Source organism: Panthera tigris, chromosome C1 (genome assembly GCF_018350195.1).
Source record: "Panthera tigris isolate Pti1 chromosome C1, P.tigris_Pti1_mat1.1, whole genome shotgun sequence".
Taxonomy (NCBI): Eukaryota; Metazoa; Chordata; class Mammalia; order Carnivora; family Felidae; genus Panthera; species Panthera tigris.
The window spans coordinates 207,252,562-207,278,773 of record NC_056667.1 but is presented as its reverse complement, the minus strand read 5'-3'; positions in this window follow the sequence as shown (position 1 = coordinate 207,278,773).

Here is a 26,212-nt window from a genome sequence, read left to right as displayed (position 1 = left end):
ACTTGTATTAGGTTGTGTTGATTGCATATAGTTGGAGGTTTTGCACTTGTTGCACCATTCGGAATGTGAGACAAGATAAATTTCAGGGCTGCACCTGCTATGAAATATTTAGTCACCACTGACTGCTAATTTGGTTTCAGTTTCACAGCTACATTTCTATTTGTGAATATGTAAATACTAAAATTCAGCTAAGTTTTTGACAAGGCTTACGTGAGATGAACCACGTAGGGACTTTTAATTTACTTCCTGGATTATTACATTTCCCTGATATTAGTGTGCTAATCTGTAAAATCATTGGGTATGTCTCGATTCTTCGGTCTCTCCCATCTGAAATTCTCTGCTCTATTGAGATGGGGGAAGGCTTCTGCTACAAGCATACGTGACAGATTGGTGACAGTAATGTTGTATAAAGAGGACATTCACATTTTCTCTTCTTTTTCAAATTAGATACACATATATTGCAAAATTATTACCACAGGAGGGCTAGTGAACACTTTCATCACGTCAAATAATTACCATTTCTTTTTGTGGTCAAAACGTTTCAGTTTACTCTCTTAGAAACATTCAAGTACAGGAGCATTTTTAGCAATAATCAGCATGTTGTACATTAGATCCCCAAAACTCACTCATCTCATAACTGGAAATTTGTACTCTTTGACTAATAGCTCTACACTCTCCCACACCTCTACTGCCTGTAACCATGGTTCTATCCCATTCGTATGAATTCTGCTTCTCTAGATCCCATATATAAGTTCTGTCATACAGTATTCATTTTTCTCCATTGACATTTCTTTTAGCATCGTGCCCTCTAGTTTCCCTCATGTTGTCACAAAAGGCCCGATTTCTTCTTTCTCCTGGCTGAATAATATTCTATTGTCTATATATACCACATCTTCCTTATCCATTCATCCATAAACTGACGCTAAGGCAGTTTCCTTATCTCTGGTCTAGGTGATGGTGGCCATTCTAGCAGGTGTGAGGTGATAGATCATTGTGGATTTATTTGCATGTACCTGATGATTAGCGATATTGAGCAACTTTTTGTGTCTCAGTTCATGATTTGTACGTCTTCTTGGGGAAAATGTCTAATCAGTGCCTCTATTTTTTTAATCGGATTGTTTTTTGCAATTGAGTTGTGTTTCTTATGTATTTGGGATATTAACCCCCTATCAGATGTGTGGTTTGCAAATATTTCCTCCTTATTTCATAGGTTGACTTTTTATTTTGTTGGTGGTTTCTTTTTCTGTGCAAAAGCTTGTTAGTTTCTACATGTAATCTCACTTGTTAATTTTTAGTTGTGTTGCTTGTGCTTTTGTCATATCCCAAAACTTAATTGTCCAGATGATATCGAGGAGCTTTGTCCTTGCTTTGTTTCAGGAGTTTCAGAGTTTGAGATCTTATGATTAAGTATATAATCCATTTTAAAGTTAACTTTTGTGGTAGTGTAATATAGGGGTTCAATTTCATTCTTCTACAAATGTTTGTCTATTTTTCTCAGTCCCATTTATGGAGGAAACTATCTTTTCCACACTGAGTACTCTTAACTCCCTTGCCAAATATTAGCCAATCATATTTATGAGAGTTCATTTCTGGGCTCTTGATTCTCTGCCATTGGCACGTATGGTTTTTTATTTGTGTGTTTGTTTTTAATACCAGTACTATATTGATTGGTTACTATAGCTTTTTTAATATACTTTATTTGATAGGGATTACATGACATTTATAGATGTGTTGGGTAGTATGGGCATTTTAATAATATTAATTTTCCAATCCATGAACAAGGGCATCTTTCCATTCACTGTATCTTCTTCAATTTCTTTCATCAAAATCTGACAGCCTTCAGTGTAAAGATCTCTCACCTCTTTGGTTAAATTTATTCCTATGCATTTTATTGGTTTTGATGCTATTGTGAAAGGGATTTGCTTTCTTTATTTTTCTGATATTCTGTTCTTAGTGTATATAAATGCAAATAATTTCTCTATGTTGATGTTCTTTACTGAAACTTTACTTAATTTGTTGACGAGTTCCAACAATTTTTTGGTGAAGTTTTAGGATTTTCTGTATCTGCAAACAGAGACCATTTTACTTCTTCCTTTCTGATCAAGATGCCTTTTCTTTTTATTCCTTCTTTTCATTTCTCCTTCCCACCCCCCCTCCCCCTTCTTGGCATAATTGCTCTGGCTACAACTTCCAGTACTAAGTTGAACAGAAGTGATGAGAGCGGGTACCATTGTCTTCTTCCTGATCTTAAAGGAAAAGTTTCAACCTTTCACTGTTGAGTATGATGTTTGCTATAGGCTTGTCCTATTTGGTCTTTATTATGTTGAGGTATGTTCTTCTATACCCAATTTGTTGAGAATTTTTAATCATGAGTAGGTATTTTGTTTTGTCAAATGCTTTTCATCTATTGAGATGATCATATTAGTTTTATCCTTCATTCTATTAATGTGGTGTATCATATTTGCTTATTTGTGTATGTTGAACCGCTCTTGCATCCAAAGAATAAATCTTACTTGATCTTGGTGTGTGATCCTCTTAGTGTACTGTTGAACTTAGTTTACAAATGTATTTGGTTGAACAACGTTCGCATCTATATTTATCAGGAATATTGGCCAGTATTTTCCTTTGCTTATAGTGCCCTTATCTGACTTTAGGAATAAGGTAATGCTGGCCTTGTAAAATGAGTTTAGAAGTGTTTACCCCTCCTCAATCTTTTGGAAAACTTTAAGAAAGATTAGTATTAGTTCTTTTTTTCTATTTTTATTTAAATCCAAGTTAGTTAGTATATAGTATAATAACGACTTCAGGAATAGAACTTAGTGATCTATCACTTACATATAATACCCAGCGCTCATCCCAACAATACCCTCCTTAATGCCCATAACCCATTTAACTCACACACACCCGAACGCTCCTACAGCAAACCTCAATTTCTTCTCTGTATTTAAGAGTTTCTTATGGTTTGCCTCCCTCTCTGTTTTTATTTTCCTCCCTTCCCCTATGTTCATCTGTTTAGTTTCTTAAATTCCACATATGAGTGAAATCATATGATATTTATCTTTCTCTGACGACTTATTTTGCTTAGAGTAACACACTCTAGTTCCATCTACATTGTTGCAAATGGCAAGAATTCATTCTTTTTGATCACTGAGCAATATTCCATTATACACACACACACACACACACACACACACACACACACGTGTGCCACATCTTTTTATCCATTTGGGCTCTTTCCATAATTTGGCCATTGTTGACAGTGCAGCTGTTGGGGTGCATGTGCCCCTTCGAATTAGCATTTTTGTATCCTTTGGATAAATACTTGGTAGTGCAATTGCTGGATCATAGGTTAGGTAGTTCTATTTTTGATTTTTTGTTGGCTCTGTTTTTCAGAGCCTTCAACTTGGAAGCACCCAAATATAGAAACCACATAAATTAAATACAAACATGAAGAAACACACCAATAATAATATCATAAAAGTACGGGACTCAAAACCCCACTTTCAGCAATGGACAGATAATCTAAGTGAAAATAAACAAGGAAACAATGGCTTTGAATGACACACTGGACCAGATGGACTTAACATATATATTCCTCCTAAAAGCAGCATTCTTCTCGAGCACACATGGAACATTCTCCAGAATAGATCACATACTGGGTCACAAATCAGCCCTCAACAAGTACAAAAAGATCTAGGTCATACCATGAATATTTTCATACCACAACGCTATGAAACTTGAAATCAACCACAAGAAAAAATTTGGAAAGACTGTGAATACTTGGAGATTAAAGTATTAGTTCTTATTTAAAAGTTTGGTAGAATTTACCAGTGAAACCATTTGGCTCTTCTATGTTGGGAGGCTTTTGATTACTGATTCATTTTCTTACCTGTTTTTGCTCTGTTTAAATTTTCTAATTCTTCATAATTCAGTCTTAGTGGGTTGAATTTTACAGGAATTCATCCATTCCTTCTAGCTTATTCCATATGTTGGTGTATAATTGTTCATAATAGACTCTTACAATCCTTTGCATAACTTGTAATATTTCCTTTTCATTTCTGATTTTATTTATTTGAATTATCTCTTTTATTCTTAGTCCAGCTAAAAGTTTGTTAATTTTGTTTATCTTTTTGGGAAAAAAAATGGCTCTTAGTTTTGTTGATTTGTTCTGTTTTTTCCACTCTCTATTTCATTAATTTCTGTTTCGTTCTTTGTTATTTCCTTCTTTCTGCTAACTTTGGGCTGAGTTTGTTCTTTTTCTAGTTTCTGGAGAGGTAGGGTTAGGTTGTTTATCTGAGATCCTTCTTTTTTCTTACCGTAAGGTGTTTATCACTATAAACTTGCCTCTTACGTCTGCTTTTGTTGCATCCCATAAGTTTCGATATGTGTTCCCATTTTCATTTGTTTCCTGATGTTATTTTTCATTTCTTTGGTTTCTTCTTTGCCCCATTGATTGCTCAGGAGTGTGTTGTTTAATTTCCATGAAATAGTCAATTTTCCATTATTCCTCCTGTTATTAATTTCTAGTTTCATACCACTGTGGTTGGAAAACACACTTGGTGTGATCTCAATCTTCTTAAATTTGTTAGATTTGTTTTATGACTTAACATCTGATCTATTCTGGAGAATATTCCATGTGGGCTTGAAAAGAATGTGTGTTCTCTTGCTGATGCGTGGAATGTTCTGTACATGTCAGTTAGGTCCATTTGGCCTAAAGCTATTAAAAGTCCAACAGTTTTCTTGATTTTATGTGTGGATGATATATCTATTGCTGTAAGTAGGGTATTGAAGTACCCTACTATTATTGTATCCTTGTCTATCTCTCCCTTTAGATGTGTTAGTATTTGCTTGATACATTTAGCTGTACCAATGCTGAGGGTATATATTTACTACTGTTTTTTTCTTGCTCATGAATTGGCCCTTGTATCATTATATAATGACCTTGCCTCTTGTTACCGGTTTTGAGTTAAAGTATATTTTGTTTGATAGAAGTACACCTTCTCCTGCTCTCTTTTGATTTATACTTTCTTTTTTGACGTCCCTTCACTTTAAGCCTATGTTTGTCCTTAGAGCTGAAGTGAATCTCTTGTAAGCTAGTATATAGCGGGGTCTTGTTTCTTATCCATGTAGCCATTCTATGTCTTTTGATTAGAGAATGCAATTCATTTTCATGGAGAGTAATTATTGATAGGTAAGAACTTACAAATGCCATCTTATCAATGGCTTTCCAGTTGTTTTGTAGTTTCCTTGTTCCTTTCTTCTTCTCTTCCTGCATTTCTTTTTTTTTTAAATTTTGTTTGTTTGTTTGTTTAATTATTTATGTATTTTTGAGAGAGAGAGAGCGAACTGGGGAGGGGCAGAGAGAGAGGGAGCCACAGAATCGGCAGCTGGCTGCAGGATCCAAGCTGTCAGCACAGAGCTCGGCATGGGGCTCGAACCCACGAACCAGGGGATCATGATGTGAACCAAAGTCAGACACTTAACCGACTGAGCCACCCAGGTGCCCCATGCATTCCTTTTTAAAAGTAATGATTTCCCTAAGGCTATGATTTGATTCCCTTCTCTTTATTTTTTTGTGTATCTACTGTAGATTTTTGCTTTATAGTAACTCTAAGACTTACATCAAATATCTTACAGATATTACAATCTATTTTATGCTAATAATGACTTAATTTTGATCACATATAAGAACTGCTCTTTTATTTTCCCTCCTTTTAAGTGTTTGGTGTCACAAAAACTTTGATGCCTATTTTCATGTATCTGTTAACAAATTATTGTTGTTATCGTTATTTTTGACGATTTTTATTTTTAATCTTTATACTAGAGTTAAGTGGTTCATACCCCACCATAGTACAACGTTGGAGTATTCTGAATCTGACTATATACTTATTTCCACCAGTGTGCTGTATATTTTAATGTTACTAACTAGCATTCTCTCCTTTCAGCTTGAAGAACTCATTTCACCATTTCTTATAAGTCAGATCAAGGAGTGATGAACTCCTTCAGGTTTTTTCGGGCTAGGAAAGTCTTTATCTCTCCTTCATTTCTGAAGGACAGCTTTTGTGGATAGGGTATGCTGGTTTGCCAGGTTTGGTTTTCCTTTCAGCAACTAGAATATATCATCTCACTCTCTCCTGGGCTGTCAGGTTTCTGCTGAGGACTCTGTTTAGACCCATTCGGAGATTCCCTTATAAGTTACAAACTTGTTTTCTCTTGTTGCTTTTAAGATTCTTTCTCTGTCTTGATTTGTGACAGTTGTATTATATGTCTTGGAGAGGATCTCCTTAACGTTGACTTTGTTTGGTGCCCTATGAGTTTCATGAACTTGCATATCTAAATTCCTTCCCAGATTTGGGAAGTTCCTAGACATTAATTTTTTAAATAAGATTTCTGCATCTTTTCCCCCTCTCTTCTTCTGGGACCTCAATAATTTTCAGATTGTTTCTTTTGATGGTGTCTCATAGATCACGTAGGCTTTCGTTGCTCTTTTTCATTTATTTTTCTGAATGGATTATTTCAAAGGTCCTGTCTTCTGATTCACAAATCCTTTTTTCTGCTTGATCCATTCTCTTCTTGATGCCATATGTTGCATTTTTCATTTCATTTATTGTATTCTTCAGCTCTGGAATTTCCAGTTGATTCTCTTATGGTTTCTATCTCCCTTTTTTTTAAGCTCATTTTTTTGTTCATGTATTGTTTTCTGGATTTCACTTAAATATCTTTCTGTGTTTTCTTGTAACTCATAGAAGTTTTTAAAAATAACTATTTTGAACTTTTATTGGGCAAATCATAGATCCTCATGTCTTTGACATTGATCACTGGATGATTATTGTTATCCCATAACGGTGTCATTTTTTTTCTAGGTTTTTCATGTTTTTTCAAGTCTTACATTGCTGTCTTCACATTTCAAGTAGCAGTTACATAAAGCAGTCTTTATTGACTTTGGAAGAGAGATACCTTCCATTAGCCCTGCTAGGGATTCTGAGGCCTTCTCAGACCTATGGTTATGCCTGCTCCATGCTGCTTGCTCCCTCTTGTGGTCAAATTCTTAAGTTTTTATGCCTTTTCTTCATCCTGCAACATACTGCGAAGGGTGCTGACAGCCTCCCTTTTGCTTTTCCAAGGGTGGGGTAATGCTCTAGTGTCGTCTTTCCCTGACCCACAGAATCAGGCTACGTTTCTGTGTATTCTTACTGGTTGTCTGACAAAAATCACCCTCACCACCTGCAGAGTGCACACTGAGAGACAGCCACAGGAAGGACAGGCTGTATGGGTGAGGGGTGCAGAGCCCTGGGAGTGTCTGTGGTCCCACTGGTGAATCTGTGTGCAAGGCATTCTTAGTGGTTCATAAGTGGGCTTTTTTTAAATTATTGAAGTATAGTTGTAAGGTTGACATGTAATGTTACGTTAATTTCAGGTCTACAACTAATAATTGTAGTCTATAACAAATAAGTCTATTTGTTATGCTATGCTCATCACAAGGGTAGCTACCATCTGTCACCATACAATCCTATTACAATACCGTTGAATATATTTTTATCCCTGTATTTCCTACTCCCCTTCACCCATTTTCCCCAACCCTCTATTCTCTTCACCTCTGATAATTATCAGTTTGTTCTGTTTTCATGGTTCTGTTTCTTTTATTTATTTATTTGTTTATTTATTTATTTGTTTTGTTGTTTAGATTTCACATATAAATGAAATCATTTGGTACTTGTCTTTCTCTGACTTACTTCATGTCAAGTTTCTTAATTGTGTCTGTAACACAGCTAGTAGGATCCTTGTCTCTTTCACCCTCCATGAGTCCTATCTGCCATTCCCCACCCTCCCTCTTCTTGATCCTCATTCATGCAGCTCATGACTCAGCACTCTGGAGAAATCGAGACACAAAATGGACCTCCTTGATGGTATCCCACAGAGCTGGGAAAGCTGGGCACTCACACACTCTCACTTTTACCCTTAGGAGAAATCATAGGCTGAGAAAGTCTCACCACCCTGAGCTGTGCCACTTTGTGGGAAAGGTGTTGTGAGTAAGGTTCCTCTTACTCTCTTCTGTGCATACAAACTCATGCTCTTTACTCCCAACATTGTGTCAAAACCTCTCCACTGGAAATCTGGATTTCCATAAAGGCTCTCATCTGTGGTTGCTTGTCTAAGATAGCGTTTTCCAGAGGCTCTCATAGTGTGGCCAAGAGGGGATAGAGCTGGTTCATGGGCCACTGCTGCCATAGTCAGGAATGAGGTCTGTATGCATATTACCTGATGTGTGAGTGAGAAATACTCCTCCTAGGTCCATTGGCAAGTAGTGCTGGATCCCACAACTCCCAAAAAGATACCTTTGTCCATAGATGGCTGCTAAATTGTTGATGAGAGGGGGACATGAGTGAGGGCATCTTATTTGGTCATGTTGTGATGTCACCTCAAATTTTCAAGTCATTACTAATGATTCAGTTGATCCATCATTAAATGATACTATAATTCACATACACTAAAACAGCAATATGGCATCATATTCTAAATTAGCAAAATTTATAAAATTTGTAAAAAATTGTAGTAACAAAACATCAACATACTTATCAATTTCTGATTGCACGGCAGGCACTAAATCTCTTTTGGAAAGAAATATCAGGGAACTTCCAAATTATTTCAACTTCAGAAAAAAAGAAAACCAGCTCCAACTGCTATAAGAAAAAGAGAGAAAAGGTTACTAAAGTCAACATGCTGCTCATCATATCTATGTTGGATTATTGCTCAGGCTGACCTCTTCATGGGTCTCATTGTTTTGATCTGTGTTATTTTTCCTGTAGTGGCATAGATTTACTGTGAATATGTATCATTCATTTGATAGAAGTCTCATGGCCACTCCTGAAGAATAACGCTGGCCAGGAGATAAAATATTCTGACCAGATAAACCTAGGTCATGAACTTACATTTGTATCTGACTTATGGGACCATTTAGTCATTCTTTCTCCCTTCAGGAATTTACTTAGCAAATATTAATCGTGTACCAACAATGTGTCAGGTTACTGTCCTGGGTCCTGAAATATAGCAAAGAACAAATCAACCTGTCTTGTCAAGTAACTCACATATCAGTAGGTAAAGAGGAAATAAACAAACAGAAATATAATGTGTAGATACAATACGCAACGTTGGTGTACAAATAATATGTTTGGTAAAAAGCACTATGAAAAAAATTGAAGACACTAATGGGAGAGGGCTTTTCTATTTGCTTTAGGTAGACGGCTCACTGCAGTACTCCCTGAGATGGAGATATCTGAAAAAAGATATTCATTATGTGAGGAAGAAGTGAGCCATGTGATTATGGGGAGGATAGTGTTCAGAAAAAAAGACACAGTAGGTGTAAAGGGCCTCAGGTGGGTGTGTGCTTGATGTGCATGAGGAACTGCACGTGAGGCCAGTTTGTAGCACAGCGTGTGGATTAGCGTGAGAGAACAGAAGATTAGAGAGGCACTGAGGCAAGAGTCAGTCTTGTAGGTTATTCTTAAGGGTTTTGAATGTTATTGGGGCAGGGACTGCTACGACTTAAGGTTTTAGGCTGCAAACAATAAAAAATAGTATTTTAAATGGGAATTCAAGTACTAGAAGAGGAAGAATGAAGGTTGGGAAGGAAAACGAAAACAAAAACATAAAACTCCTAACTTTGGATCCACTAATACATGTGAACCTATTCTTGTTCACATGTGACATAAAAAAAATGTAACAATTTCAGTCTCAGGATTTAACAGAGCCACTTAAATCCAGACATATCCCAAATGTATTAAATTAATTGTGCAATCTAAAACCACCTTTGCTATTTGTTGAAATTTAACTGGTCCTCTGGAATCTTCTGATATCTGCATGTCTTACTTGTTCCGGAGTTTATAAGGTTATTCCCCAGAATTGTATTATTTTGGAAGAGTCCCTGTAGATTGGACTATGCTAAATATAGTTTTTGTCCACTTCAAGTTATTTCTCATCTTTCTTTGGGAATACTTCCTCCTTTTTCAGGTAGTTTTGGTAGTAATTTTAATCAAGGAGCCATGCCATAATCTCCCATCCCTCCCACTTCTACCATTAACGGGATATTAGTATTATTTGAACTGGGCCACACAGAGTACCATTGTTTCCATGATCTTTTAGAAGAATGGCATAAGCCTGAGGGAGGCTTTCTGTCTTCCAATTTCTGTTGAAGCTGGAAAAGACCAACTTTTGGAGTTTAAGTTTGTAGAATATTGTCTTGGAATTATGACCCTATAGAAATCCATTCTATGTAACGGGGGGGGGGGCAGGTAATTAGACCAACACATAAAAGATACAGAACTGTATCTTTTAAGAAGAAAAAGAGAGAGAAGAAACATGATTAGGTCATCGATGCTTTAGCTCAAACTGAACCTGAAGATACTATTGCTGTGAACTGCTGACTATTTGAGGAACAGTTTTCCTTCCTTATGGTTTAACTTGTCTGAGTCTGGATTTCTCACTTTTCACGGAAAAGTCTTAAGTAAAACAGAACAACAGAAAACAAACTGAAGAATTTATGAGAGACAATTTCCAAAGCTGGGGGAAATATATTGTTTGTAACTTAAAGAAGGGGCCAAAGAGTAAAAGTGTATTTCTCAACCAGTTTCTATTGGTTGTTTGGAAATAGTCAAAACTATACTCACATCAACTCTAGAGACATTAACAAGGAAGACCCAACATTCTGAGTTGGGACAAGACACTTTGGAAATGTGACATGGGACTGATGGATTATTCCTTTCAAGTGTAAGCAAGTAAGATCTGATGATGGCTTTAAATAAAAAAAAAATAGTGACAATTTGAAGGTGAAAGAAGATGACTGACAACTTAACAGTCAAGAAGAGAGTAGGAGGGACCATGAGCATCTCATCAAGATTCTTGTGAATGTTATCCAGGAGGAGCAGAATGGAATATTCTCTTTTGTGGCTGGGGATACGTGGAGTCTTAAGACAGAAAAAAATGACTAAATAACTAAGAAAAGTGGCAGTATAGGGTGATGGGATAGAGAATGAGTGAGACAAGGAGCCATACAAAAGGAAAGAGGCTTTGAAGGGAGAATATGGAGTAGAAAAAAATACAAAATAATATGTATAGAAAAAAGGGTAATGAGACAGCTAAAAGATGAAGTGGGGGGTGAGAGGAGAAGAGAAAGAGAAAGAGAATGAGAACAAAACAAAAGTTGTTCTGACAAAACAAAATTTACACATTTTTAAACAAATTCTTGACTCCAAACACCTGGGGAACTTGTAAAACTACTGTCTCTTCTCAGCTGTCATCCAGCTGTAATTACAGTTTGCTATATACCAGCAGTTACGCCAGAGAAAACCACAACAAAACATTTCAGATCAATCAACACTTTTCAAAATGAGTCTCCTGTTGCTTCAAACCTTGTGTCAGAAACTCGAAGTTCCGTGCAAATAGCTAGACTCCACTATAAAAAGTGGGTTGGCAGTCCTGTTCACAAGCCATTAACTTAAGAAGTCAATTGTACATAATTATTTTTGCAACACTGGATGTTTTTTATGATTTATGTGTATTTAGTTTTAATTTTTTAAAACCTTTCTCATAGTTTACACACAATGTTACATTAGTTTCCGGTGTCGATCTGCTAAAGAGATTTTTGATATTTTCACATTACAACGGCTTCTTAAAACTTGTAATCAGCTGTATGTTGTTTTAAAAATCAGTTCAGATTTTTTTTTATCATAGTAACTTTAATGGTGAAATCTGAAAAACCCTATATTTGTAGGAACAAGGCACATGATTGCCAATATCAAACTGACTTAACTTTCGGTTGTAATGATTTGCAGCTGACAGATTAATGCTATTAATGCAGGAAGGAAAATCAGATTATAAATTCTGTGCATTTACTCTGATTGAGCATGTATCCCAGTTTCCTATCCTAGGGGCCGCAGAAGACTTTTCCCACCTTCAGTTAGAAAACTGTTACTACTCCACAAAATAACGTTTTTAAATGTGCACGTCCTCTCTGTGACTGCTTGTCATACTTGGAAATGTTGAAGGCCCCATAAGCCTCAGTGACTGAGACTGTTATTCTTAACACAGAGTTAGAATGTTGTAAACATGAAATTTTATACAATAATGGGGTTAAAATTGGAACCAAGTGATGGTGGAGGCTTACAGATGCTAGATTAATATGTTACTTAAGCAGCATGCAGAAGAACCAATTTTAAGAATTATGTAAGTAGGGAGAAAGGAAAATATATGTGAAATAAACATGAACTGCCATAAAAGAGCGCTTACAAAGCAAAAGCATGACATCAAAGTAGAGTCTGATTGGACTGGCGAGTTTACAATCTGCCTCAGTATTAAATAACATTCACAGCTTGTGATCCAGTCCAACTCGGTGGCAAACTTTAGCCTGACCTTTCAAGATCCTGGCTTGTTGTGATTTATTCTTCAATCATAGACTTGTGGGTGTAGAAGGACTTCACAAGAGAATCTAGTTTATGTCTCTGTCTCCCTGGAAAACTGCATCAGACCAGGGCCCAAGAACAGAGAGCATGGAGCCTCTTCTTCTTTTAGGAATTAGATCCTGTTTCCCCCAAACCCTTCCGTTCTAGAGAATGAAGGTCATTTTCAATAAAACTCCAACTTGCTTTGATCCAAATTTGTCTGTAGCCTTTGTGTGTCTGTTTTGAGTCGTTGGTTGAAATCAAGAACAGTTGATTATGGTGCTTCTTGTGGTGCTTTCTCATAGACGTAAAACGCAGCGCTTTTCAGAGTTTTTATTTCTAACACAGCATTACCGATACATTAACTAGTTTCCTCTGCTGGCTGTAGTAAATGACCACTAACACACTAGCTTAAAACACAAATTTGTTATAGTCTCTACGTGAGAAGCCTGACTTGGGTGTCACTCTACAAAATCTTGGGACAAGACTGTAATCTGCCCTGGAGCCTCCAACAGTGAAATCCATTGCCTTCCCTTTTTCAGCTTCTAGAGATCATTCTCATTCCTTGGCTTATGGTCTCTGTCTTCTATCTTCAAAGTCATCAGGGTCCAGTCTTTCTCACATTGTTGCACTCTGGCACTATCTCCTGGACCCCTTCTCTACATTTAAGGCCCTTTGTGAATGCCTTTGGGTCATCTGGAAAATCCGGGATGATCTTGCCTATTTTAAGGTCACTGGATTAGCAACCTCGAATCCATGCACAACCTTCATTCCCCTTTGCCGTGCAACTTAATATTTCCATGGTTCCTAAGGTTTAGGATGTGGACTCGTTTGAAAGGAGCATTATTCGCTTACTACAACAAATGACTTTAAAAAAAATTTTTTTTTTCCATTTTGTTGATTTGCAACCTCCTTGGGAGTTTCTCTGGTATAATCTGATACTGGCTCCCATACACAAAGGGTAGGGAGGGATTGAAGAAAGAGATTACCACGGATCAGTAGCTGGCAAGTTTAATGAGCAAGGGAACTTACATACAAGGCTTGTCTTGGGTGGTCTCAGATGAGTAGATCTCTGCACCCATCCCCCAAATCTGAAAAGTTTATAGACAGGCTTAACTGGACAACATATACCAGACCATCCAGATGGTCTCAATACCACCTCACCATCTCAAGGTTATGTCCTTGTGGTAGCCTCTGAGAGTAAGTGAAATACATGTTCCAAGGTCAGGGGAGAAAGTGAGGGGCCTCTAATTGCCAGTGTCCAGCTCATGGGTGGTCATATCCTCTCAATGACCTCCCCCAAAACTCTGTTTTTATCCTTGAAGTTCTAGAGATAAACACACACACACACACACACACACACACACACATAATTGTAAGGAAAAAATAGATAAAATAAGGTCCTAAATATTCCCCATGCTTTTATTTAGTAAATTTCAGAATGTCAGTATCCTCACTTAACAAGAGTTGATGAAGGGACATAAGACCAAGACGAGAAGGTAGTAAGAATACATATATGACGTTCTACAGGGATATTAAATTATGTCATCACCAAAGAATTTTCCAACACGTAAGTTTTCACAAGATATTATGAGGACCATCCAAATTTTTTCTTCTTCAGGTGAAATATCCCAAAGCAACAAGCACGTTTAGTGTTCAAAATTTGTCTCTTACGGCTTTTGTAACTTTCCAAATTTCCCTATAGTTCTCAATAAGTATAAATGCTCCCAAATGAAGAAAAACCACAACAACTCTTGTCTGAAAAATACATCATTCTAAGGACAGAAAAAATAGTTGCCAAAATTTGTTATTTTCAATGCACTAAAAAAGTAACATTAATTAAAAAAAAAAATTGAATTTCATTAAAGCACCCAGGGACGGCTGGCATGGGGTGGGTTTCCCTTGGCTGTATTTGTCACTTCCTGCCTTCCAGAAATAAGATAACCAAACATTACCCTCCGGGTTTCTCTTTATATCTCTCTGCCAACTATAATACCCTGTAAATCAGAGATGCTGGCTGCTATAGAATATTGACTTAGTAAAGTGTAATGCTCACAAAAGTTCTGTTTATATGGGTAAGAGATTCTTTTCTAAGAGAAAGACAGTTGCCAACACAATATTTGACATATTACCTCCATGGAACCATCCTTTTAATTCTAAATTATGGCATGAAGGTGAGTTTCCTATATTTGACTAACTTGGTCATGTTGTTCGCCTTTATTATTTAGCTTTGTTTCAGCTAATAAGCTCTGGTGAATCAAATCTGAAACCATATCACGCCATGAACACTTTTACCTTAGGCTCTACACGGAAATAGCATGAAGCAAAACATGTGTAAAGCTGTATTTGCTACAACTTGTACCCCTAACGCATCCAGGTAACTCTATTAAGTAACTATTCTCCGACTAGGAATTTGTTGCTCCGTGATGCTTCAAACTGTGGTTCTACCATTAGAGTACGAGTCTTCCGCCATGATTGTCAGAGGAGAGGGATAGAGTGCGGGGGAAGTCATACCAGCAATTAAATGCTTTAGTCTCGAAGTGATCCGGGCAACTTCTGCTCACCGCTCTCTGACCAGAACCAGTTGCATAGTGATGCGTAGTGCAAAGGCAACAAATGCTAATCCTTCCAGAGACCTGAAAAGAAAGACAAAATACACATGTGTGAGCACTAGCCATCTCTACCTCAGCTGTCGGAGGACAAATAAAAATAATTTATCTGTGTTTTAGTTTCTTTAAATTTTATCTTTTTTCACCTATAATAGAATTGCTGTATTGAAGACAAATTTTCAGTAGGCCCATTGAATATAATATTTTTTCCTGAAAAAGGCGTGAACTGCCCTTATGCCTTGCAGAAGTGTAGCTCAATGTCATTTATAGCCAATAAAAAAAGTCTTTTGATTTACTGAGACAAAAGTTGTCTATTCATCTCCCATTTAATCTGTCAAAATAACAACTGGCAGTGATAAGGAGATATATATATATATATATATATATATATATATATATAATGATTCCCCAAATTCATGACTCTAGTAGCCAGTATAGGCAAACAAGCATAACCTTCTGCTGAATACGATCTTTGATAAAAGCTCTAAAGGATTTGAACTTCCCAGAGAAGGTTCATGTTAAAATCAAAACCCGTGTATGTGTCACGAAAATAACTTGTAGCAAAACATTTGGTATGAAACATCTCTTAAATTTACGTTTAAAATCGCACATACAAAGAAGAAAAAAATCCTGGATGGAGGAACTCAAGACCATCGTTATTTTATAATGCAAGTACATTTTTTCTACTATTAAACTTAAATACCTCATACAAGAAGCTTAGTTAAATTAATTTATTTGGTTTTGCTTTCAGAGATTGCGATGCATTGCTTATCGACCACTGCTCTAAACTGCCACCCACAGAGGGCACGTCACACAGCTGTATTGCTCAAGTGCAGGGGTCATTTACAACCTGAGTTCTGAGTTTAAATTATTCTAGGCAACTTATTCTTCTTTCTCTTGAGATGTTTTCTCCAAAAACTTAAAAAAAATTTACTGTTTATTTTTGAGAGAGGGAGAGAGAGAGAGAGAGAGAGAGAGGCAAAGAGAGAGGGAGACACAGAATCCGAAGTAGGCTCCGGGCTCTGAGCTGTCAGCACAGAGCCCGACACGGGTCTCGAATCCACAGACTGGGAAACCATCACCTGAGCCGTCATCTGATGCTCAACCCACTGAGCCACCCAGGCACCCCAATGGAAATTGTTTTAAAGCTTATTTCCTGGATTCTAGCTTGTGGGCCCTTTTTCAGTTTATCAACGAATTGAGCTTATTCCTTCTGTCTCTGTTTTCATCGACTGTAGAGGAGTTGATGGGCACCAGGGAGCATCTTCCTAGCGAACAGAAAGGGAGACCCTGACGGAGACTGTATTGTAGTATTTCTTCAGCTTATCCCCTCCGGTGTCCCTTCCTGGCTCACCCCAGGCCCCACACCCATGTCTGTAGAGTAACAAGGTTACACTCACACTCTCTGGCTGGTGTTCGTTATTCATCTTCTCATCTCACTGAATATTAGCTCTCCTGAGTTACATGAAAGCACTTTTTTCCTAATACCAGGTAGAGACTGGGGCTTAGAAAAACACTATGAGTTCTGCCTCCTCCCTCTGTTATACCCTCCTGTCTAGTTAAAACAGCCATAGCAACTAAGGTGTACCCATTAAGGCACCACCACAGAAGCCTTGGTAGTGGTGCTACACATGTTCTGTAAACATTTTCAATCATCCACACCATAAAAAAAAAAGAAGAGGACTTATGGTAACAAAATACTTATTCGTCTCCTTAAGTGCTTGTCTGTAATTTAGTTTAATGATGCTACACTTTCTTGTGGTCTCGCTGGGCCTCAAGGGCCATTTATATTGATTTCGCCATTCGGTTTGTCTCAGTAACAAACAGCCACATAAAACACAGACTGGAAAAAAAGGAACTTTCCCGAAGTGGAAAGTCACATTTATCAGTGTAATAGAACTTTTGATTCTGGGCTGCATTTAGTAAGGCAGTCTGATTCTTGAAATATAAACCCAGAACGTGCCCATGAAAGGCCACCCTAACATTTATGATTGCTAATTTTCCATTGTTGAAGTCACCAAAAAAATGTTCATAAAGCTTTTTGAGTTATTTTCTCCTAGCAATCCAGATTTGTCCAAAGGATTATATTATTATTATTATTATTTTGGTTAATAGGTAAAGGAGTAGATGAAAAGCTAAATGAACACCAAGCAAAGCAAGGAGGCTGAGAAAAGGAAATGAGATGTCTAATGGACTTCAGATTATACCTCATGGTGTCTGGTGTGAAAGTTTTGTAAAATTATTTTCATATTTTTACAGAAAACAGAGTGATGTTTTTTGTTGTTGACGCCAACTGTGATCTCTCTGAAGATTATTACATTGTTCTTAAAACACACCACCCCTAGCTTAGTTAACTACACATAACTCAAATCCAGGGCAACTGGAGTCTGAAATCACAGAGAGCCTGTCACTTAATAAGGTGCTCAGACACTTCATTGCAACTTATTACCCATGACAGGTTTTTCATTACATTTTTAAGGGGTTGAAATATTAAAGCATTCATTTGGATCCAGGTATCTAGTTGGAAAATGAATCCATCTATCAATTGTGAATAATCCTCACCAGACTATTGCACTGCAGGAGAGGATGGGGTCAGAGGACAGTATTCTGTCAAAATTTATAGCACATTATGCAAATATATTATATATGGAAATGGCACACACACATGAGGGGAAAAAAAGTCACCTCATGCTTGTTTGCAAATGGCCAGAGAACCATTTTGGATCCTTTCATATCATTAGGACCATTAACCATGACTTTAATTAACCATGACTCTTGCCCACGTGGGAACTGCCAGAGCTCACCTTTGGTTGACCAGATCAAGGTCCTGAATGTCTCACCAACACAGCCAGCTGCTGTCACTTGCCATCGTCAAGACTCCTTCAAGGAGCATGTTGCGGATTCTGGACATCTTTCCAAAAATGAGTTCCAAAAGTTTCTTCACATTAACAGCAAAATTGGATACACAGACAAACAAGATTGCTTACAGCATATATAGTTCATTTAGATGCGTACATTCTGTTTTTATTTTTGTTTTGTTTTGTTTTTTAATGACCAGTCCTATTGCTAGAAGTAGCCTGCTTAAAAAAAATTGTTAAGATCCAATAAGTAGATCTGGGTCACATTTTTACTCTAATAATGGCTGTCTGTGTAATACAGAGAATACTTAATATTTTCCCTTTTCATAGCCAAGAAATAGTGCTTTATCTCTATTTTTTAAGGTTAATCTAAATATAGTAAGTTCACTGAAATAAATTTTTTAAAAAGTTAGTAATATTCTTCAAGTTGGACCCCGGAAAGAAATACAGTAGAGTCTCATGTAACCCGAAGTTAGGTTCTAAAGACAGAGTATAAGGCAAACGTTGAGTGTGGTCACATCACCATTGAAAATTATTCATGATTGTTCTTTTTTTCAGACAGTCACAAAGTCTCTACAAGTTTGCAGTTCTTTTCTTTTCTTTTTTTTTTTTTAACCCAGAAATAGAATACATAGGTATTTTATTAGATGAGAAGAGATTAAGCAGTTGGTTTGCAGTGCTGGATGTTGGTGTATAAAAATATATATCTTTAAACATTCATATTGCACTAATAGTGGTGACTTTGATAACACCTTGTCCAAAACAAAACAAAACATTTCCACTAATTTGTATTATCCCATTTTACCTGCCTACACATACAGGTAGGTTGTGCACCAGGCTAAATTTAGTGAGACGAGCTGACAGTTAACATTAAATATCTATGCATTTCTCCTGGTTTATATTGAGCTGTGAAAACAATTCTGAGGGCATTCACAACACTACCAGTGTGGACCAGCTACTCTCCTCTTGCCTTTTCTTTTCCATAAATTGGTTTCCTGCTGTCTTCCTTCGAACTCAAAGCTGCATGATGGAAGGCATCATATTTTCTCTGGTTCCCTGCTGCATTTTAAGTATCTCGCATGGAGTCTGGCATCTCAGAAACACTGAATAGTTGAAAAAATAAAGGTATGTCCTTTGAAACTCTTATCACTATGTCTTCAACAAGAAATATAGTGCTTTGGAGGTTGGGATAGTGTTTAGGGAAAGTCAAAGTTCAATAGTGACTTTTAAGATACTAACCATGTATTACTTAAACTATTTGCTGTCGATGAACTCAGAAATCACAGACCATTTTCAGGAGTTTAGCTCATATCTTGGGAGAAAACAAATACAGTGATACCAAACTAATATGATTAAAGTCATGGGTTCGAGTTCACAACTGACTGTAGTGGACATTGTTCAGTTCACCAGTTTTATGGGCTGTGGCCACAGAATTATTATAGCCTGTGTTTCGTAAGTTTGTATTGCTGAAGATTTCTCTGACTATGCATTTAATAACAGATAGCTTGATAAAAACGTCTATAAAAACATAAGTAAGGGGGGAAAAACATTTTCTTCCCCAAGAGATATAATATTGAAGGGATGTAAAAGCAAGTTGCCTTGGACATGTTAGCTTTTTCCTAAAACGTGCAACTAGACAACCGGGTAAGTCAAACACATACATACACATAAGCAAAAAGACAAAACAGAACTGAACAAAAAAAACTAAACATGAAATGATCTTATACTAATGTATTGAAAGCAGAGTTAACGAATGATTTATTGCACCTGGGATCTATATTTCAGGGATGAAACCCCACGTTCTATAACAAAGTGTCCACTTTCTACAGACATGCACTTCGTTACCTGTATCAGGTAACATCTCTTACCCCAAACATCTCTTATATCAAGTCGAGGCAACTTTTAAAAAGTGGAGATAAAATGTTTGATAGCACTATAACATACTCACAGAGAGTATAACGGTTTATGGGGACTGCAATGTTGCTTACAGAAATTTACCTCTATTGAATAGGGACTTCTACCAAACAGAAAATGATTCATAGAGAACTGAACTGCACAAATCTTCCCCAAATCAAAGGTAACAAAACCCAAATAGGAAAATATTTCTTAAGAATAAAATATGAGAGCATAATATAAAAATTAATATAAATAGTATATAAGGATAAAATGTTAAATTCCACTTTTCTGACACTCAAAGTGCATCGCTTCTTTGCCACATTTTCTATTTCACATCATCAAACATGCTGTGGAACAATGACCAAATCCTACAAGCCGCAGGTAAGTTCCTACACCTGGAAAATAAAGTAGATCACGTTGGGTAAGAAAAAACTATCGTGGGTCTTAGTTTTACACACACACACAATTTTTTAATGAAATGTACAATATTATGGGCACCTGGGTGGCTTAGGAGGTTAAGCATTCAACTCATGATTTCGGCTCAGGTCATGATCTCATGGTCGTGAGAATGAACCCTTCTTTGGGTTCTGTGCTAGGTGTGGAGCCTGCTTTGGATTCTCCCTCTCTCTCTTTCTCTCTCTCTCTCTCTCTCTCTCTCTCTCTGTCCCTGCCTTGATCTCTTCCCCCCATGGTCTCTATCTCTTCTTCAATAAATAAATAAATAAATAAATGGATTAAAATTAAAAAAAATATATTAGTATTTTGTTGTTAGAAATAGGTAAGTTTTTAGAGCTACTGAGAAAAAGAAATGCCTTTTGTTTGCTTTTGAAGCCCCTAAAAGCAGGTTTTTTTGTTTGGTCCACTGGATCTAAGAAATTTGCCTTTATAGGACTTCTTCGTCAGACTGCAATGACCTTAGAAGGAAGGGACATGATCTTAGTTTGGCTGTTGTTAAATCTCTCAAAATGTTTTTTGATAAAAATAAATCCTCAGTATACATGTGTAGATTGAATGGAATTGTATTTTAAATGCGTTTTATTTACTCATATGATTAATAAGAACTTAATTCACATGACCTTGTATGTTATTATAGGTATGACTAGCACAAATATTAATAGTAACTCCAAGTTATATGGGAGACATGCTCCAGTCCTTAACAAGTTATGTAGTAATAGTGTTCATTTATTAAATGAGGCAATCATCTTTCCCATAAGAACATTCTCAGAATGGCACTGATAACTTAGAGCTTCAGTGCTGGATTTCTTTCCCTTGTACTCGTGGCCTATAGCACCGAATGGAAAAGACACCAGATAATAATTTCCTGTGAGATTTACAAGTAATAATTTCTAGAAGAATTTTATGAATGAATTTTCTGGAGTAGGTAAATAAATATGCCCAAATCTGCACAATCAAGATGCTGAGATTTAATTTCAAGGTCATTTTGTTTCCTGACTAGTTCATGTTCACACACATAAACAACTCAACTACTTTGACTCACTTAACTGTCAACAACTCCTTTTCCTGGAACTTCGCTTTGACCAGTTCAGCTATTTAACTGAACAAACCTCTTCAGTCAGCCCAGCTGGCTGAACCATATCTGCATGTTGCCCGAGACACAATTCTACAATTCTGTATTTAACGAGACTTCCATACATGATAATATGGCTCTTATGGAGGGGGTATACTTAAAATTTGGAAGAACTGTACATTTGGTTTTTGAAAGCATCCAAAATCATTTATTTGAATACACAATCTGTGTACAGATCGACCTTAGTAACTGTGCTTTTTTTTTCCCCTTAAATAAAATTATAAAGTAAAACCCTCTTTCAGAATTATATGTAGAAAAGTTGTGCCGAGTAGTGTAGGTAAACTCCACCCAGAGATCGCGGCCTCGTTTGGAATCAGAGGTGGGGTTAAGAGACTGCTGGAAGAGAAAAGGATCATTTATTTGCCTGCATAAACATATATTCATTTCGTGTATTTATGTGTAGACTCCCTCTCCCACCCCCACCCCCCAAAGAGGAGATCAAACACAACAGATTGCACGTTGTACAAAAACCGCACACATCCAACTCCATTTTTACTAGCGGTAGGTTAAATTTACTTTGCCTTAATGTGTAACGCATTATCTGATTCATTCCAGTGACTGATCCATTCAAACAGTCTCCGTATCAGATTTATAGGAATAGAGAGGAAATTCTTAGAATGAATCAATTTAAATGCAACGTTTAAGAAAAAGCGACCTTTGTGCAAAATCCGAATTTTATGAATGTGCCTTGTTTTGTGGGAGCAGAAACACCAGTGATCAATATAACATTAGCATAAGAAGTCACATTGAACATTAAAAGCTTTAACAAGAAGAACGCTTGAAATAATTTAGTGCTGATAAACAGCACTGCAGGCAAGTTTTTGGCAATTTGTGATAAACCACACATTTTCAAAGACTCACAGAAATCCCTCTAACTGTGCATTATACTGGAGTCGTGGTGAGTTCATGGGGGTTCTCAGAAGAGTATTTTCAGAGCCGGACATTTTGCCATGGTTAACAAGAAAGTTGTTTCAGTAAACAGTGGGAAGTCCTACACACTTCAGCAGTGTTCGGATTCTGCATGGTGGCAAACCAAGGCAGGTATCCACTGCTCAGCCAAACAACGTTCTGATTCTTGATCATGGCAAACTATCACGAGAAGCAATGCCACTTAAAAATAAAAAGTGGGAAGGTAAATTTTAGTTATAAATAAATAAATAAATAGATAAAGAATCTTAAATGCTAGCTGTAATTAAGTTGACTGTGTTGATTAGGTTTTTGCATACCATTCTTGTTCTCTTGTATTCATGTACCGCAGACACATTTGGAATGCATGGTGGTTTATAAGAAAAATCATTCTTTTTTTTTTTTTTGGAGAAAGAGAGAGAGCATGACTGGGGGAGAGAGGTGAGGGGGAGGGGGAGAGAGAGAGAGAGAGAAAGAGGGAGAATCCCAAGCAGCTCAATCTTATGACCCTGGGACCATGACCCCATCCAAAACCAAGAGTCAGACACTCAACTGATTGGGCCACACTAGGCACCCCAAGAGAAGGAAGAGAAGGAGGAAACGATTCCAGCTCCACACATGCTAAAACTACTTTTCCTCCTTCTCTTCGCACACATTTCCAGCACTGGATCCCATGAGGCTCATTCATAATGCATTGCAACCTTGGATAGATACACCTTTATGTTATGTCAACAGGCATGTGAGTATTTTGAACAGCGGGAGCATTCCTGTAAGGTGTTCCCAGCTAGTGCCCAAAAGTGACTGGGTGCCATATAAAAATACCACCTTATGCAGAAATTGAGAGTATCCCTAACCCATCTTCCCCTTAGCTAGGTCCCCAAAATACCACGACGCAACCAAAGACAGAGGGACTTCAGAGTGGATTAGGTTAGAGTTGCATTACCGCAACGTGGGCAAAATACATTACTTTCGCAAAGAATATAAACATATGACCATGTGAACACATTGCTAGGGCCTTCCCTAGAGACTTGAAAAAGGTTATGCAAATGAGGGACCCCAAAACTTTGGGGAGGGACCCCAAAACTTACTGGCCCACTAACCCAGCTACCACAGAGAAGGGATTTTAGAAATGTAGTTAAAATCCTCAATCAGTAGAGCCTGAGATAGGGAAATTATCTGGATGGGCCTGACCTCATGACATGTGTTCTTTAAAAGCGGAGAGTTTTCTCCGGCAGATCATACAAGAGAAATTCAGAGAGATACGCACTAACTGTCCTGGAAGAAAGTGACGTAGGTTGCAAACTACCAACAGAAGCCATGTGGCAAGGAACCTCCGGCAGCCTCTAGTTGCTGGGAGCTTTCTCTGGCCATCAACTAGAAGGAGAATGGGGTCTCCAACCTGCCACTTCAGTGAAATAAATTCTACTTTGGTCAACATCAGTGATCCTGGAATAGGACCATGAAGCCAGATAAGACTGAAGCCTCCACTTATACCTTAATTTCATCCCAGTCAGACTCTGAATGGAGAATCCAGTCACACCGTGCCCAAATTTACAGAAACACTGAGGTAATAAATTTGTATTATTTTGAGGTGCCAGATTTGTGGCAATTTGCCATGCAACAATAGAAAGCTATTAACATGCATTTCTTGGTAGGAGTTACATAGGAGGTAGATTATAAATTGGAGGTGCCCCAAGTCATAGAAGCAAAACTAGAGAGACAGAACACATAGCAAAATAAGACAAAGGGGGGTTTATTCACTACAAGGACATTTGGTCTATGGAACACTGACCTGATGGGCCCGAAAGGAGACGCAGGGGAAGCAGAGGACTGGAATCACCTTCCCAGAGACGTGAGAGCGGCTGAAGTGGACATCTGAGGGGTGCAAGAATAATGAGCAAGTCAAAAGGAAGTGTTCTTTCTAAGGGATGTTTCATGGCGACAGGGAAGAATACTGACTGTGCTTCCAGGGTTGAGATGGGACCAGCACAGAGAGATGTGAGGAGCCATTTGAACCAGGAAAGAACTGTTCTTAGACAAGGATGCTCTAGGAGTCAGCTAACTTTAATCACATCCCCGAACTGAGGGTGTAAAAGAACTATGAGTGGGGCGCCCGGGGGGCTCAGTTGGTTAGGCAGTCAACTTGGGCTCAGGTCATGACCTCGCGGTTCGTGGGCTCGAGCCCCGCGTCACGCTCTGTGCTGCCGGCTGGGAACCTGGAGGCTGCTTCGGATTCTGTGTCTCCCTCTGTCTCTGCCCCTCCCCCACTCCTGCTCTGTCTCTCTCTGTCTCTCAAAAATAAACAAACATTAAAAAAAAAAAAAAACGCGAGTAAAATATTAATGATGATCACATGTAACCGTAAATGTTTGAAAGAGAAGGACGTGCTGAGGGACCAGAGGTGTCATCAGGGAAACAAAGTGGCCTTGGCTTTGATGATTTCTCCAAGGTTCGGGCACTGAAACTCTTTCATCTTGGAAGCTTAATTTGTTGATCAGATGAAGAGGAAGTGTACCTTCCGGAAGGAGCAGAAGAGGGATATACCAGCAATCAAACTCTCTGGAAACACATTACACAAGAAGGCAAATTTTATAACGAGAAGTATAATGCCAGGATCCCCGGGATATATCTGTTGTGCAGCCAGCACCCTTCTCTTCCTCTTCTCTTCTGCTTACAAACTGTAAAGGAAAGGTGCCTCGTTAGCCTTAGTGCAATAGTGCAAAGGAGGCCGGTTTAATAGCATCAGACCCTAATGGCTACGTAGGACCATCTTCCCATCCAGGGTACACCTGACACCCCACCTGGAGTCATACATTTTTGTCTCAAATAGCTCTCATGCTATATTTTCTGGCAAGACAGATAATGTGCTGGCATTGAGTATCCCTCCAATATGATGTACTTCCTCATAGAGGACATAGGAGCCCCCCCATAGCCTCCTTTATGCTGTATTGAGTGCTGGCCATGGCATGTCTTATATATTTTTTATTTATTTTTATTTATTTTTCAAGGGAGGGGCAGAGAAGGAAGGAGAGAGAGCATCCTCCTCTGAGCTGTCAGCACAAGGGGCTTGAACCCACGAACTATGAGATCATGACCTGAACTGAAAGCAAGAGTCGGACATTTAACCAACTGAGCCAGCCAGGGGCCCCCTGTGATGTCTTGCAGATTGGATTTGTGGAGTTGTCCCTTGAGAGCTTGCTTTTGGTCTTGTGGCCGAGTCAGAGTGAAAAGTAGCCAGGCAAGTAAGATCCATGTTTGTTTTTGCCGTAGATGTGTGGCCGAGAATGTCATACGTTGCATCAACACAGTCTACATAAAACCTCTCCTGAGTTATCTCTTTTAGATTTAGAAAAGTTCTCTCCATGGAAGAACTGGCAGGACTCCTTGTTTCTAATAATGAGAGTTGTGCCATTTATCATGTTCTTTTTTTTAACCTGGATGCCAGGAATTTCAAAGCTCATTCTGAAACTTAACCATAGTGACAACGTTATCATTCACTAAGGTTAGCTTACTAGGCCTTTCTATTTTTCAATACTCACAATTTTGTATTTCTGTTTTCTTAGCGTTGTTGTATAACAGTATACGCCACATCAAAGCCTTTAGGTGTATAGATAAGTTCAGTATGCAAATAAGCCTAGATGGGAACATTATTCAGCAATAAAAAAGAAGAAACCTACAACAACGTGGATGAATCCGAAGGGCATTATGTTGAGTCAGAAAAATCGGTCTCAAAAGGTCACATTCTGTCTGCTTCCATTTATGGAACATTCTGGAAATGACAAAACTAAAACAACAGATGAGTGATTGTCAGGGATTAGGGTGGTTGAAGGAAAGTAACGATTGTAACTGCAAAGGGGTAACTTGGGCAAAATCTCTATGGTGATGGAGTAGTTTTGTATCTTGACTATAGTGGTGGCTACA